General features: G+C 41.2%; 1 protein-coding gene across 3 annotated transcripts in view; it reads left to right on the top strand.

Annotated features, from left to right (window-relative positions):
* Nucleotides 1-14,115, top strand: part of Fgf13 (fibroblast growth factor 13) — a 522,252-nt gene that overhangs the window by 81,389 nt on the left and 426,748 nt on the right. The gene's annotated exons all lie outside the window — the stretch shown is intronic.

Raw genomic sequence — 14,115 nt, forward strand, 5'->3', positions numbered from 1 at the left:
GAAGAGATTAAATTAGGCAAAATGTTTAGACTGGTCTGCTAATGCAGGTGTTGGAATACACTACAGTGTGTCTAGTAAACACTTCTGGTCTCTGATCATCATTATCATTGTTATAACAGTTATAGAGCATTTGCTAATTTGCACTAGAATGTTAGCAGGAGAGTGTACCTCTGTATCCCCCAGTGACTAAGAAGTATAGTGCCTCACACACATTGGGCACTCAACTCTTTATTTGGTGAATGAATACCATATTTTTATTCTCACAGTGACCTAATAAGATGGATCCTCTTCTTATCTTTTCATAAATGTGGAAGTTGAAGTAGGCTGCTCCGTTCAATCTGTTATAGCCTGTGAGCATGGAGCTGCAATTTTTCCCATGGTTTGTCTATGTCAAAGGCCCATCCTCTAATGGGCCATCCAGCAGAATGAGCCCTTCTACCCTATGGACTAGGCAGGGGCCAGGTCAAGAAGGCCATGGATATAGACAGCAGACGTCCCAGGCAGGATGGCACTGGTGAGAATAATTAGCGGAAAGGCCTTGGAGAAAGTTCAGAGTAGGAGATCTAGAGAGCCAGGTGGGCTCTGGGATAGACAGCAGGGAACTGGGGTAGAACATGTAGAACTGCAGTCCTAGTAAAGGCTAAAAGTATTCATTCCAGGCCTTTAGAGATCAGAAAAGAATAAGACAGGAGCATAGTCCTGAAGAATTGGGGAACATACTGTGTCTTGGATACAGAGAAAAAAGATGAGAAGCCAGTTAGTATAAGTACTTATAATGTGCTATAAGTACATTTCTTATCCCGATTTGTCTGTGAGGAAATACAGTTACTGTGTTTAGGGGATTACTCTATGAAGCAAGGATAAACCCCTGCAATCAGAACTAGAGCCCAGGACAAAGGCAGTGCCAACATCCCTGGTACTGATGCTGAGTTTCATAAGCTACTGTGTGAATAGTAGTCCTTGACTGAGTATAGGATGGGACAAAGGCTTTGAGTTCAGGCTAAGGAACTGCAGAGATGGAGAGAGAAGTAGATTCAGGGCAGAGAGCTGAGGGGCTCCTTCAAAGCAGGTTGAGGACTTAGGGTCATGAAACCCTGTGCCAAAGTGAAAGGGGATTTCAGGGCTGAGAATTTTAAAAAGTTCCTGGTGTGCCGTGGGATGGTGGGGTTATGACTACAGGCATGCTCTCAGCATCCCCTTGCATTAGGGAAAATGGCTCCTGCTGGCTCACTTGCTCATGAAATGTGGTCATATATCTTGAAATTTCCAACTTCTCCTTGAGCACAGCTTCCCAATGATGTACTTAAAAATGAGTTCAGGTGTGTTGGGCATGTTTTCCCCCTAAGTTCTCATAACTTCCAGGAGTGCTAACCCTGGGTTTCCTGTGGCTAGCAGCTTTAGGTGTTGCCCTCACAATACCCTGTGCAATTGGCATTCTGTGCTAAGTACCATGATATGAGAAGGTTTGGGAAATGTCACTGAAGTCTCACTCCATGTCAGCCTCTTTCAGTGCTGTACAATGTCCTCTTTCATTTCTAAAAAAATAAATAAAAATAAAAAGAGTAGTGATTTTCAACCCTTTTCTACTCCAGACTTTTTAGTGATAAGAACCACTGCCATGATAAAGGTATCCTACCCAGTTCTGATTCTCATGATGGGCAGGCTGTGTTCTGGATCTTCCCAGGGTTGCATATAGTTTGAAAATGCACCTCAGGTGACTGAAATGCCTTCCTGAGGGGGCATGTTCCTATCCCTTGTGAATTAGTACTTCCAGATACGAAAGAACTTTCCACCCACTTCCTCTGACTGGGTAGCATTGTCATCTCCAAATTATGAAAAGGAAGCTGAGGCTTCAGCTATTCAAGGTTCTCACAGAGAGTGCAGGAGCCCATAGTAACACCTGGGTCTTCTGACTCCAAGTCCAGTGCTTTGTTTGTGGCACTGTGCCCACCCCTAATATTAAGATCAGTATCTAGGAAGACAATAAGCAGGTCAAAAATCAGGCTCATGGACATGCTGTATGTGATGAGGGAGGCAGTACTCAAACCATGGTGCGTGCATGAGGGTGTGAGTATGGGATTGATTGGAGCTGGGGGTGATGAGCTGTGAAATGAAGAGGTTGAGAACCACAGCCTGGAGTGTGGCTCAGCTAGCAGACCCCTGGTTAAGCTGTGTTCACAGCTGATATTTGAATAGAGAAAGACTGGGAAATAGCTCTTAGAATTCAAGGCCTGGTAGATGACCCTTCCCAGTAAGTAGAAGGGCCAGGTTGGACTGTCCTGCTGACATCTTTCATCCACACCTGTCTACTAGAGAACAGCTCCCCCCAGCGGTTATTTTTCTTCTGAAGGGCCATGCCTGTGACTTAAAGTGCCAAGGTGATTGTTGAATGCTGGCTGGTATAGCCTAATGTCACATTAAAAATACAAGCCAGCTAAGCCTATTCATTCAAGCAGAATTTATCTACTACAATTTCCGGGCAAGCCCTCTGTGCTGGGTGTTCAGTATCCATAGATGTATGAGCCTGTCCGCAGCAAAGTTGCTCTCTTGTGTCTCAGACAGATAATTCCAATCCAGTGTGATTAATGCTTTGATAGGGGCATGGCTGGAGTGTAAATTGGGGTAAGGGTGCATAGAAGAAGAAGGTTCAAATTCCCTCCAAGTATTCTCTTGGCAGATGGAAGATCTGGGAAGGTTTCCTACAGGAGAGGACTCCTGAGCTTAATTTAAAAGATAAGGACTTACTCAAGTAGGAGAGAGAGGGGAGGGTGTTATAGAGTAGGGGTCTCCAAACTTTTTCTATAGATGGCCCATAGTGAATATTTTAGGCTTTGTGGAGCAATACATTGTCTTTTTCAACTAATCGTGTACCTTGTAGTGCAACCACCACCATAGACTAAATATAAACAAATGATTGACTGCTGAAGAATGCTCTGCCAAATAAGGTATAAGTACATTTCTTATCTCCATTTGTCTGTGAGGAAACAGGAGCTCATAGGGGTTAACTGAATTGCTCTAGGCCAAACAATTGCCTGTGTGTTCAGTTCCTCATATGAACAGATAAAGAAGCCCAGACACATAAGTATCCTGGCACTAGTAGTAAGGGTCAAGGGTACATGTGAAATATGGCATGTGGGTAACCTGGAAGAAGTGCGCTTATACTGTGCCATGAGAACCAGGACTAGTCCTGGTATTCTGGACCTATTATTACCCTGTAGCCTATCCTTTCCTCCTAACAGGCTACCCATTTCCAAGGTCTTGGCCCTGAAGCATCGCAGTTTGTTTCAACCACATGTCTTCATCTATACTACCTCCCCAACACAGGTCTGGCACTGAGCAAGTACCCAGCTCACATTTGCTTCATCAGTTTATGTAGCATTCAGTATATTGGCACTTCCTCAAAAGGAAAAAAATATTTTTCATTCTTCACTTATTATTATTTTTTAAATGAATGGAAAGTGGAAGATGACAAAGTCCATAATTTCGCAAGCTGAAAAAAGAGCTGAACATCTTTTGGTTGCCAAAATTTTTTTGCTGGTGTTAGGGACAATAGGCTTTTCCCCCCTTTTTGTGGATCAAATTGAAGATATTTATGAAATAATCAGTCCTAAATATGAATATGCCCATAGGGAGACTGTTTCTAGGGAGACTTAAAAATACCCCTGAAGTCAGATGTGCAGGCATTTCTACTTTTGCAACTTCTCCTCTTGCTTCCATGATGGATTTTAGTTGATTGGGCCCATGGGCCATGTCACAATCACCTTGTCTTAATAATTAAAAAAATTAAAAGGTTTTACTTTCCTGTCTCATAGACAGAAGGATGAATCTTGTGTCATGTGATTTTGTTGTTTGGACTGCCAATTTGGAGCCTTAGAATGTGTTTGCTGTCCATGCAGCTGGGATGGGAATCAGCAGTATTACCCTCTTCCCAGAGGAAGCGCACAGGAGAGTTCCCATTTGGAGGCCTAGGATGGTTGTGCTCATCTGTAGCCCATTTTCAGCCCTCCCTTCACCCCCAGCCCAGGTTTTCTCCCATATAGCATTGGTGTTTTCTGACTTGATTGTAGTAATAATATCAATAGTTTACTAAATTCCACCTCTGGACTAAGCTCCATATAAATGTGTTTTCAGTTGAGCCCCAGGAAGACCTTATAAGGAACTTGATGGTATTCTTATTTTCCAGATGAGGAAAATATAGCTAGGGTGGCTGAGAGCAGAAGCTACAGAGCTTTGGTTGGACCTATGATTGTCTAACTTCAGAACCTGTGGTATTTTCATTTTGGTGGTGAGCCTGCTTGTGGAGGGAAGGAAGTCCCTGTGCTTACTTGTAGGCCCTGTATTGCAAAGTGGGTATGATCTGGACCCCCAGAATTGTTTGTGAGGACTAAAGGCCTGGGAAGGGGACTGGGTGATGTGGAGAAAAAAAGACTCAGAGGGAAGTAATTGTTCAGCTATCATTATCTCATGGGCTTTCCCTATGAAAATATTTCTATGTTCTTTTATAATTGTTTTATTTGCCTCCTATTCATCCCATTGATGAGGGAGAAATTGGTACCTTACAATTATGAGAATGGCCTAAAACATGTCAGCTGACACTGGACAGATAAAATTGGCCATAGTTTCTTAGTCTTTCATACCCACAGCCCAGGGAGGAGGGTACCTCATGCCATGCAAAGATACACAAGGGTTGCAAATGTGAACAAAGTGAGCCAGCAGGAGCTGTGAGAGTCAGGCTTTGTAGCATCAGAGGGTGGGGTGCCCTGGTTCCCTGGGATGGTGTGCTTGACTTGTTGGAATGATTCCACATGCTGGCAGGAAACTGAAACTCACTATTTGTGTATAAGTAAGAATAGTACCTTGTCCACTTGATAAGGAGGATTGTTTGACTAGGCGACCTTATCCAAAGGAGCAGTGTGTGGAGGGGAAATTATGGTTAGAGCACTTGAGACCCTCCTGATTTTGCAAAGAAGCATATAGTGTCGGGCCTTAATTTTAGACCTTATATTGTATATATTCAGCACATGTTTTGGTTTTTTTACACAATACCTTTATTTTGTTTATTTATATGTGGTGCTGAGGATTGAACCCAGGGCCTCTCACATGCTAGGTGAGCGCTATACCGCTGAGCCACAATCCCAGCCCCTCAGCACATGTTTTAGCCAGCTATTTTGCTGCTATGACTAAAGGACCCAACCAGCACAATTGTATGGGGAAGAAAAAATTTATTTGGGGGCTCACTGTCTCATAGGTCTCAGTCCATAAGTGGCTGGTTTCATTCCTTGGGGCTCGAGATGAGACAGCACACCATGGTGGGAGAGTATGGTGGAAGGAACCAGCTCACACTGTGATCAGAAAGGAGAGAGGTCTTACTTGCCAGATACACATATACACCCTAAAGCCATGCCCCACTTCCCACCTCCTCTAAGCTGCACCCTACCTGCCTTCAGTTACCACTCAGTTAATCCCTGTCAGGGCATTAACTCAATGTATTGCTCCCACAAAGCCTAATCTTAACCTAATTCACTGATTAGGTTAAGACTCTCACAACTCAATCATTTCTCCTCTGAACCTTCTTGCATTGCCTCACATGTGGGCTTTTGAGGGACACTTCACATCTACACCATATTTATTCAACACCCATTGTGTGCTGAGAACCTTTCATAATGTTAGAGATGCATGGCAAAGCAGACAGTCTCTTCCCTCAAGGAACAGAACACACACCATGACAAGTATATAATATCAGAATGTGACAAGGAATAAAAATGAAGGAAACTTGAAGGGGGCACCATGAAGGAACAAAAAAGAAGGTGGGGGAGAGTGCCTATGGTGCTGTTTCAGCTAGGAAAGGTCTCTTCAAAGATGTGACATTTAAGTTCAGACCTTAATATATTGAGTGAGCCATGGTGAACAACTGGGCAAAAGCATTCCTGGCAGAGTAGAGTTGGGTCAAAGTGTCCATGCTCAAGACCTGCTTGTTGTGCTTGAAGACCAGCAAGGCAGCATCATGGGGGGAGTGAGCAGAAGACTGGAAGGAGATAAGGTGTGAGAGGTAGGCAGGGGCCAGATCCTATAGGGTTTTGTAAGGAATAGGAAGTATACCAGGAATTTAAAAAATTTCAATAAGAAGCCTTTAGAGGATTTTGAGTAGAAAAGTGACATCATTTTTTTTTTTTTTTTTTTTGCATCCCTGGGTGGACTCGAAAAAGTGACACAATTTTGACTTTTTAAAAAGGATCAGTAAACCAGGTTTGGTGGCACATGCCTATAATCCCAGCAGCTGTGGAGGCTGGGGCAGGAGGATTGTGAGTTCAAAGCCAGCCTCAGTAATAGTGAGGCCCTAAGTAACTGAGTGAGACCCTGTCTATAAATAAAACACAAAATAGGGCTGGGGATGTGGCTCAGTGGTTGGGTACCTCTGAGTTCAATCCCCAGTACCAATAAAAAAAGATCAGTGGGTAACCTATTGAAAATATACTTTAGGAAGGCAAAGGTAGGAGCAGGGGAAAGATGGCTGAGACCTGGATAGAGGTGGTGAGAAGTGATTAGTGGAGGATAGTGGTTCTAACCAAGGGTAATATCCCTCTTTCCTAGGAACATTTGGTAATGTATAGAGACATTTTTTACTTCCACAGTTTGTAGGTAGGGTTGCTACTGGTATCTAGTGGGTGGAGGGCAGGGATGCTACTAAGAATTGTACAGTGTACAGAACAGCACCCCTACCAACAAAGTATTATCTGGCTCAAAATATGAACAGCATCCAGATTGGAAAATGTTTCCCTTAAGATGCATGTTTGAAGATTGAGCTGACAGGATTTGCTGATGGGTTGGACATGGATGTAAGAGAAAGATGATGCCAGGAATTTTGTTCTGAGAGTCTGAGATAAGGAAGCCTGGGTGGTGGGAGTGGGGGTGGGGAGGTTTGGATAGGAGTAATCAAGTATTCAATTTTGAACATGATACCTTTGGGGAGGCTGTTATGTGTCTAAAGTTTCTTTAGAGGAGACTGGAGTAGCTAAAGAAGGAGAATGGGAATCAAGAGACTACTGGTCACAGAAGTCATGTCCAAGAAGTGTTTCAAGTGTCAAATGCCACAGAAAGATTGAATGAGGTAGGGATTGAGAATTGCCTATTAGATTTGGCAATGGGGAAGTCAATAATGATCATGATCATGGATCATGACATCCACAGTGCCAGTGGGGTAGTTGGATGAAAACCTACTTGGAAAAGGTACTTGAATTGAAATGTGCCTCCCTATGATTTTATTTATTTATTTATTTTACTTTCATGGTATTTTTCTTTTCTTTTCTTTTTTTTATTGTTGGTTGTTCAAAACATTACATAGTTCTTGACATATCATATTTCATACATTAGATTCAAGTGGGTTATGAACTCCCATTTTTACCCCGAATACAGATTGCAGAATCACATCAGTTACACATCCACTGATTTACATATTGCCATACTAGTGTCTGTTGTATTCTGCTGCCTTTCCTATCCTCTACTATCCCCCCTCCCCTCCCCTCCCCTCCCATCTTCTCTCTCTACCCCCTCTACTGTAATTCATTTCTCCCCCTTGTATTATTTTTCCCTTTCCCCTCACTTCCTCTTGTATGTAATTTTGTATAACCCTGAGGGTCTCCTTCCATTTCCATGCAATTTCCCTTCTCTCTCCCTTTCCCTCCCACCTCTCATCCCTGTTTAATGTTAGTCTTCTTCTCATGCTCTTCTTCCCTACTCTGTTCTTAGTTACTCTCCTTATATCAAAGAAGACATTTGGCATTTGTTTTTTAGGGATTGGCTAGCTTCACTTAGCATAATCTGCTCTAATGCCATCCATTTCCCTCCAAATTCTATGATTTTGTCATTTTTTAATGCAGTGTAATACTCCATTGTGTATAAATGCCACATTTTTTTAATCCATTCGTTTATTGAAGGGCATCTAGGTTGCTTCCACAGTCTTGCTATTGTGAATTGTGCTGCTATGAACATTGATGTAGCAGTGTCCCTGTAGCAAGCTCTTTTTAGGTCTTTAGGGAATAGACCCAGAAGGGGAATAGCTGGGTCAAATGGTGGTTCCATTCCCAGCTTTCCCAGGAATCTCCATACTGTTTTCCAAATTGGCTGCACCAATTTGCAGTCCCACCAGCAATGTACAAGAGTACCCTTTTCCCCACATCCTCGCCAGCACTTGTTGTTGTTTGACTTCATAATGGCTGCCAATCTTACTGGAGTGAGATGGTATCTTAGGGTGGTTTTGATTTGCATTTCTCTGACTGCTAGAGATGGTGAGCATTTTTTCATGTACTTGTTGATTGATTGTATGTCCTCCTCTGAGAAGTGTCTGTTCAGGTCCTTGGCCCATTTGTTGATTGGGTTATTTGTTATCTTATTGTCTAATTTTTTGAGTTCTTTGTATACTCTGGATATTAGGGCTCTATCTGAAGTGTGAGGAGTAAAGATTTGTTCCCAGGATGTAGGCTCCCTATTTACCTCTCTTATTGTTTCTTTTGCTGAGAAAAAACTTTTTAGTTTGAGTAAGTCCCATTTGTTGATTCTAGATATTAACTCTTGTGCTATGGGTATCCTATTGAGGAATTTGGAGCCCGACCCCACAATATGTAGATCGGAGCCAACTTTTTCTTCTATCAGATGCCCTGTCTCTGATTTGATATCAAGCTCCTTGATCCATTTTGAGTTAACTTTTGTGCATGGCGAGAGAAAGGGATTCAATTTCATTTTGTTGCATATGGATTTCCAGTTTTCCCAGCACCATTTGTTGAAGATGCTATCCTTCCTCCATTGCATGCTTTTAGCCCCTTTATCAAATAGAAGATAGTTGTAGTTTTGTGGGTTGGTTTCTGTGTCCTCTATTCTGTACCATTGGTCCACCCGCCTGTTTTGGTACCAGTACCATGCTGTTTTTGTTACTATTGCTCTGTAGTATAGTTTGAAGTCTGGTATCGCTATACCGCCTGATTCACACTTCCTGCTTAGCATTGTTTTTGCTATTCTGGGTCTTTTATTTTTCCATATGAATTTCATGATTGCTTTCTCTATTTCTACAAGAAATGCCCTTGGGATTTTGATTGGCATTGCATTAAACCTATAGAGAACTTTGGGTAATATCGCCATTTTGATGATGTTAGTTCTGCCTATCCATGAACAGGGTATATTTTTCCATCTTCTAAAATCTTCTTCAATTTCTCTCTTTAGGGTTCTGTAGTTTTCATTGTATAAGTCTTTCACCTCTTTTGTTAGGTTGATTCCCAAGTATTTTCTTTTTTTTTTTGAGGATATTATGAATGGAGTGGTTGTCCTCATTTCCATTTCAGAGGATTTGTCGCTGATATACAGGAATGCCTTTGATTTATGTGTATTGATTTTATATCCTGCCACTTTGCTGAATTCATTTATTAGCTCTAATAGTTTCTTTGTAGATCCTTTTGGGTCTGCTAGGTATAGAATCATGTCAACCGCAAATAGTGATAATTTAAGTTCTTCTTTTCCTATTTTTATGCCTTTAATTTCTTTCGTCTGTCTAATTGCTCTGGCCAGTGTTTCGAGAACTATGTTGAACAGAAGTGATGAGAGAGGGCATCCCTGTCTTGTTCCAGAATTTAGAGGGAATGCCTTCAATTTTTCCTCCATTCAGAATGATGCTAGCCTGAGGCTTAGCATAGATTGCTTTTACAATGTTGAGGTATGTTCCTGTTATCCCTAGTTTTTCTAGAGTTTTGAACATAAAGGGATGCTGTACTTTGTCAAATGCTTTTTCCGCATCTATTGAGATGATCAGATGGTTCTTATCTTTAAGTCTATTGATGTGGTGAATAACATTTATTGATTTCCGTATATTGAACCAGCCTTGCATCCCAGGAATGAATCGTACTTGATCATGGTGCACAACTTTTTTGATATGTTTTTGAATCTGATTCACCAGAATTTTATTGAGGATTTTTGCATCTAGGTTCATTAGAGATATTGGTCTGTAGTTTTCTTTCTTTGAAGTGTCTTTGTCTGGTTTCGGAATCAGGGTGATGTTTGCCTCGTAGAATGAATTTGGAAGTTCTCCCTCTTTTTCTATTTCCTGAAATAGCTTGAAAAGTATTGGTATTAGTTCCTCTTTAAAGGTTTTGTAAAACTCTGTTGTATACCCATCCGGTCCTGGGCTTTTCTTAGTTGGTAATCTTTTGATGGTTTCTTCTATTTCCTCCATTGATATTGGTCTGTTTAGGTTGTCTATATCCTCCTGAATCAATCTGGGCAGATCATATGACTTAAGAAATTTATCGATGCCTTCACTATCTTCTATTTTATTGGAGTATAAGGATTCAAAATAATTTCTGATTATCTTCTGTATTTCTGAAGTGTCTGTTGTGATATTGCCTTTTTCATCCTGTATGCTAGTAATTTGAGTTCTCTCTCTTCTTCTCTTCGTTAGCATGGCTAAGGGTCTGTTGATCTTATTTATTTTTTCAAAGAACCAACTTTTAGTTTTATCAATTTTTTCAATTGTTTCTTTTGTTTCGATTTCATTAATTTCAGCTCTGATTTTAATTATTTCTTGCCTTCTACTTCTTTTGCTGTTGTTTTGTTCTTCTTTTTCTAGGATTTTGAGATGAAGTATGAGATCATTTATTTGTTGGTTTTTTTCTTTTTTTAAGGAATGCACTCCAAGCAATGAATTTTCCTCTTAGAACTGCTTTCAATGTGTCCCATAGATTCCGATATGTTGTGTCTGTGTTTTCATTTATCTCTAAGAATTTTTTAATTTCCTCCTTGATGTGTTCTATAACCCATTGATCATTCAGTAACCTCTTGTTCATTCTCCAAGTGATGCATGATTTTTCCTTCCTTCTTTTATTGTTGATTTTCAGTTTCATTCCATCATGATCAGATAAGATGCATGGTATTATCTCTACTCCTTTATATTGTCTAAGAGTTGCCTGTGACATAATATATGATCTATTTTTGAGAAGGATCCATGTGCTGCTGAGAAAAAAGTGTAACTGCTTGATGTTGGGTGGTATATTCTATATATGTCAATTAAGTCTAGGTTATTAATTGTGTTATTGAGTTCTATAGTTTCCTTATTCAACTTTGGAAGATCTGTCCAGTGGTGAGAGAGGTGTGTTGAAGTCTCCCATGATTATTGTATGGTGGTCTATTAGACTCTTGAACTTGAGAAGAGTTTGTTTGCTCCCTATGATTTTAACCAACAGCTTTATTCTTGGTGGCTCTGTAAGATTATGGAGAGGCTCGACATTTACAAATTATGGTATTTACTCCTCAAATAACCCCATACCAACATTGCTATCTCCTATTATTGAGAATGGTCTTGAGACTTTTTATTAGTCATGTTTTTTTAATTTTCTGATTCTTTGACATCTTGGGAACTTGATGACCCTGGTGGGACTGTCCCTCCTCGTGTTAGCTACTTAATAGAGATAGTGAAGAAGCCTACTTTGAGTGTACATCTTATATTTCCCTACCTCAACAATCTCCCTTTTCAAGCTCTTAGACTCTGGGCTGTTATTACCCACCCCCACCCTTGTCAGACAAGCAGGGACAAGAGCCCTTATACTCCAGAACCCTCTGCAGTTCTACAAACTAGCCATTCCTAAGCCTGCTTACCTTGCCTCCCCTGTTCTTCCTGGGGAAGTCACAATTAAGGTTCTTGCTCACATTTTCTTTGACTCCCACTGCCTCCTTACTAACCCTGGTGCTACCCCATGTGGCCCTGCATGGTGTGGAGAGCCTCCTACTCCTAAGGGGTTGTAAGTAGTACAGTAAATTCTTTCATTTCCATGTTGGTGTACCTTGCCATACCTGATTAGAACAAATTCTGGATATGATTGTAACATGCCTGGAATGAGGACTGCTTTGCCCATGACCACACAGGTGCTGGTGAAGCCACTTGTGCCATCCCAATTTCTCAAAGCAGGATCCATGCTCTTTCTTTTGCTTTGTAGACATGCTTATTTTACAAATGCCCTGCAGATGTTGGTCTCACGAAAACACCCAAAGCATTTAAATCCTGTCTGATCTTCTCATGGAGAATGAGAATTGGTAACTCATTTTCTGACAGGCTCTATTGATGAAGAATAGAAAGAAATGTAATAAATTATAGTGATGTCAGAATCATAACATTGGAAGCCCTTAGGGGGAATAAAAACAACAATAAATGATTATATGCTTCTCCCCATACCACTTGCTACTATAAAATGGTCCTGTTGCAAGCAGAGAGTCATCCTTACTTGTCAGGAGAGTGCCACCTGAAATTATTAGTGAGTAAGGTTATAATTGTACGTTTGTGGTTTAAAAATGAGTAATATGCTTGTCATTTTTCCCTGCCTCCTCTGCCTTCGTTAGTCATCTGTTTCAGTGGTGGATCTGGTTGTCAGTTTAGGCTTGACTTGAGTCTGAAGATAGGGAAGCAGGGGTTTAGATTCTCTGGCTGGCCCACAACCCACAGGGACATGTAACTGCATGTGGGAATATCCCAAATTAACTGAGATCAGGGCCCAAAGAGACCTCCTGGGGAGACCTCTCAGGGGCCTACAGCAGGAGGCTTGAAAATTCTTTTTCTTTAGGTAGAACCTATTATAACTGCATGGTAGTTTAATAAAGGATATAGATAGGGAGACTTAAGAAATCTTGTGGCTCTGTAGGGGCCATAGTGTGTTGAGTAAGAACATGAACTTAGGAGCCAGACTGAATTCCAATCCCAGATCTTCTTCCTATTGGTTGTGGGACCTTGGACAAATTATTTAACATCTCTCAACTTCAATTTATTCATCTATAAAAATATAGGTTATGGTACCCACCTCGTAGTCATGATGTGCAGATGAAAAGAGTTAGTATACAAGAGGTATGATAATACAGCAAGTAGGAAGACAGTGGGGAAACCAGTCTGCCTATGTTTGAATCCTGACTTGCTTCATTTACTGTACCTGTAAGATGGGGATGATTATGATAGGGTTATTGCCAACATTCAATGAGTTCAACTATGTCAAGTGATTGAAAGAGTACCTGCCATATGGAAGGACTACATAAATGTTTGTGATGATTGCTATTGATCATTTATATCAGTAGCCAAAGGCAGCATGGGCTTGAAGAGTTGCAGACACAGTGTGCTTCAGAGTTCAGAGGAAAAAGTACATTCTGGGAACTGGGGCCTCCTGGAAGGCATTGCAGAGATAGTAGGCCCCCAGGACACACTTGATATATTGGAAAGCAGTTTGGCTATGGGCCTAAGTTTGGATTCTTGCTCAGCCACTTGTTGGCTGAGTGATCTTGAGCAACTTACATCATCATTCTGTGCTTCAGTTTCTCTAACTGCAAAATGGGTATGAGAGTGAATCCTTGGGAGACTTAGGCAAGGTAGTACACATAAATTGTCTTGAATAGTACGTGACAGACACAGTGGTTAGTAGATGGGGATACTGTTTACCAGTTGCTGCTTATCCTCACAATTGCAGTACGTGCAAGTTGTAACTCTCTGGAAGAGTTCAAACTGCCATTGTGAAAGGTAGGTAAGGACTTAGGTGTTCTGAAAAGGAAAGGTTTATATAGTGGCAAAGACAGGAAGGCAAGAAGCTCCTAGGGAGTTCTGGTGGCGATGAACAGACAAGTTTGGATCCTGTGGAAGGTTCCTGTAGCGGGAGATGTGGTTTAATGTAGGGATATAAGGGTATTGGATGTTGAGGTAAGGAATTTGGTTTTGATTTTGCTGGCCATAGAGGATATAAATCATTTAGTAGGGAAAGGAGGCTTCAAATAAGATTCTGTTGTTTGACCTCAGTGTCAAAAGTTGTAAGTCTAGAGTAGGTCTGAGACTACTCCTCCTTTGTAGATTCTCCCAATTTCCAGTACATACTTTGCCTTGCAGGATGCCTGCTACCTTCTCCAGGAAGCCTTCTCTTGTTCTTCCAGCTGCCATGGGTAGTCCTTTCCTCCTGTGGCCCCTGTAGGACTCTGTAACCTCCAGAAACTTTTATTCCAGCATATCTGGTGAAAAATTGTTCATTGTCTCCTCGATCCCTTACCAAGCTGGGGTGTCCCTAGAGGACCTAGACTGTGCTTTGTGATTCTCTACACCTAATTATCCCTACT

The sequence above is a fragment of the Urocitellus parryii genome, chromosome X (assembly GCF_045843805.1).
Source record: "Urocitellus parryii isolate mUroPar1 chromosome X, mUroPar1.hap1, whole genome shotgun sequence".
Classification (NCBI taxonomy): Eukaryota; Metazoa; Chordata; class Mammalia; order Rodentia; family Sciuridae; genus Urocitellus; species Urocitellus parryii.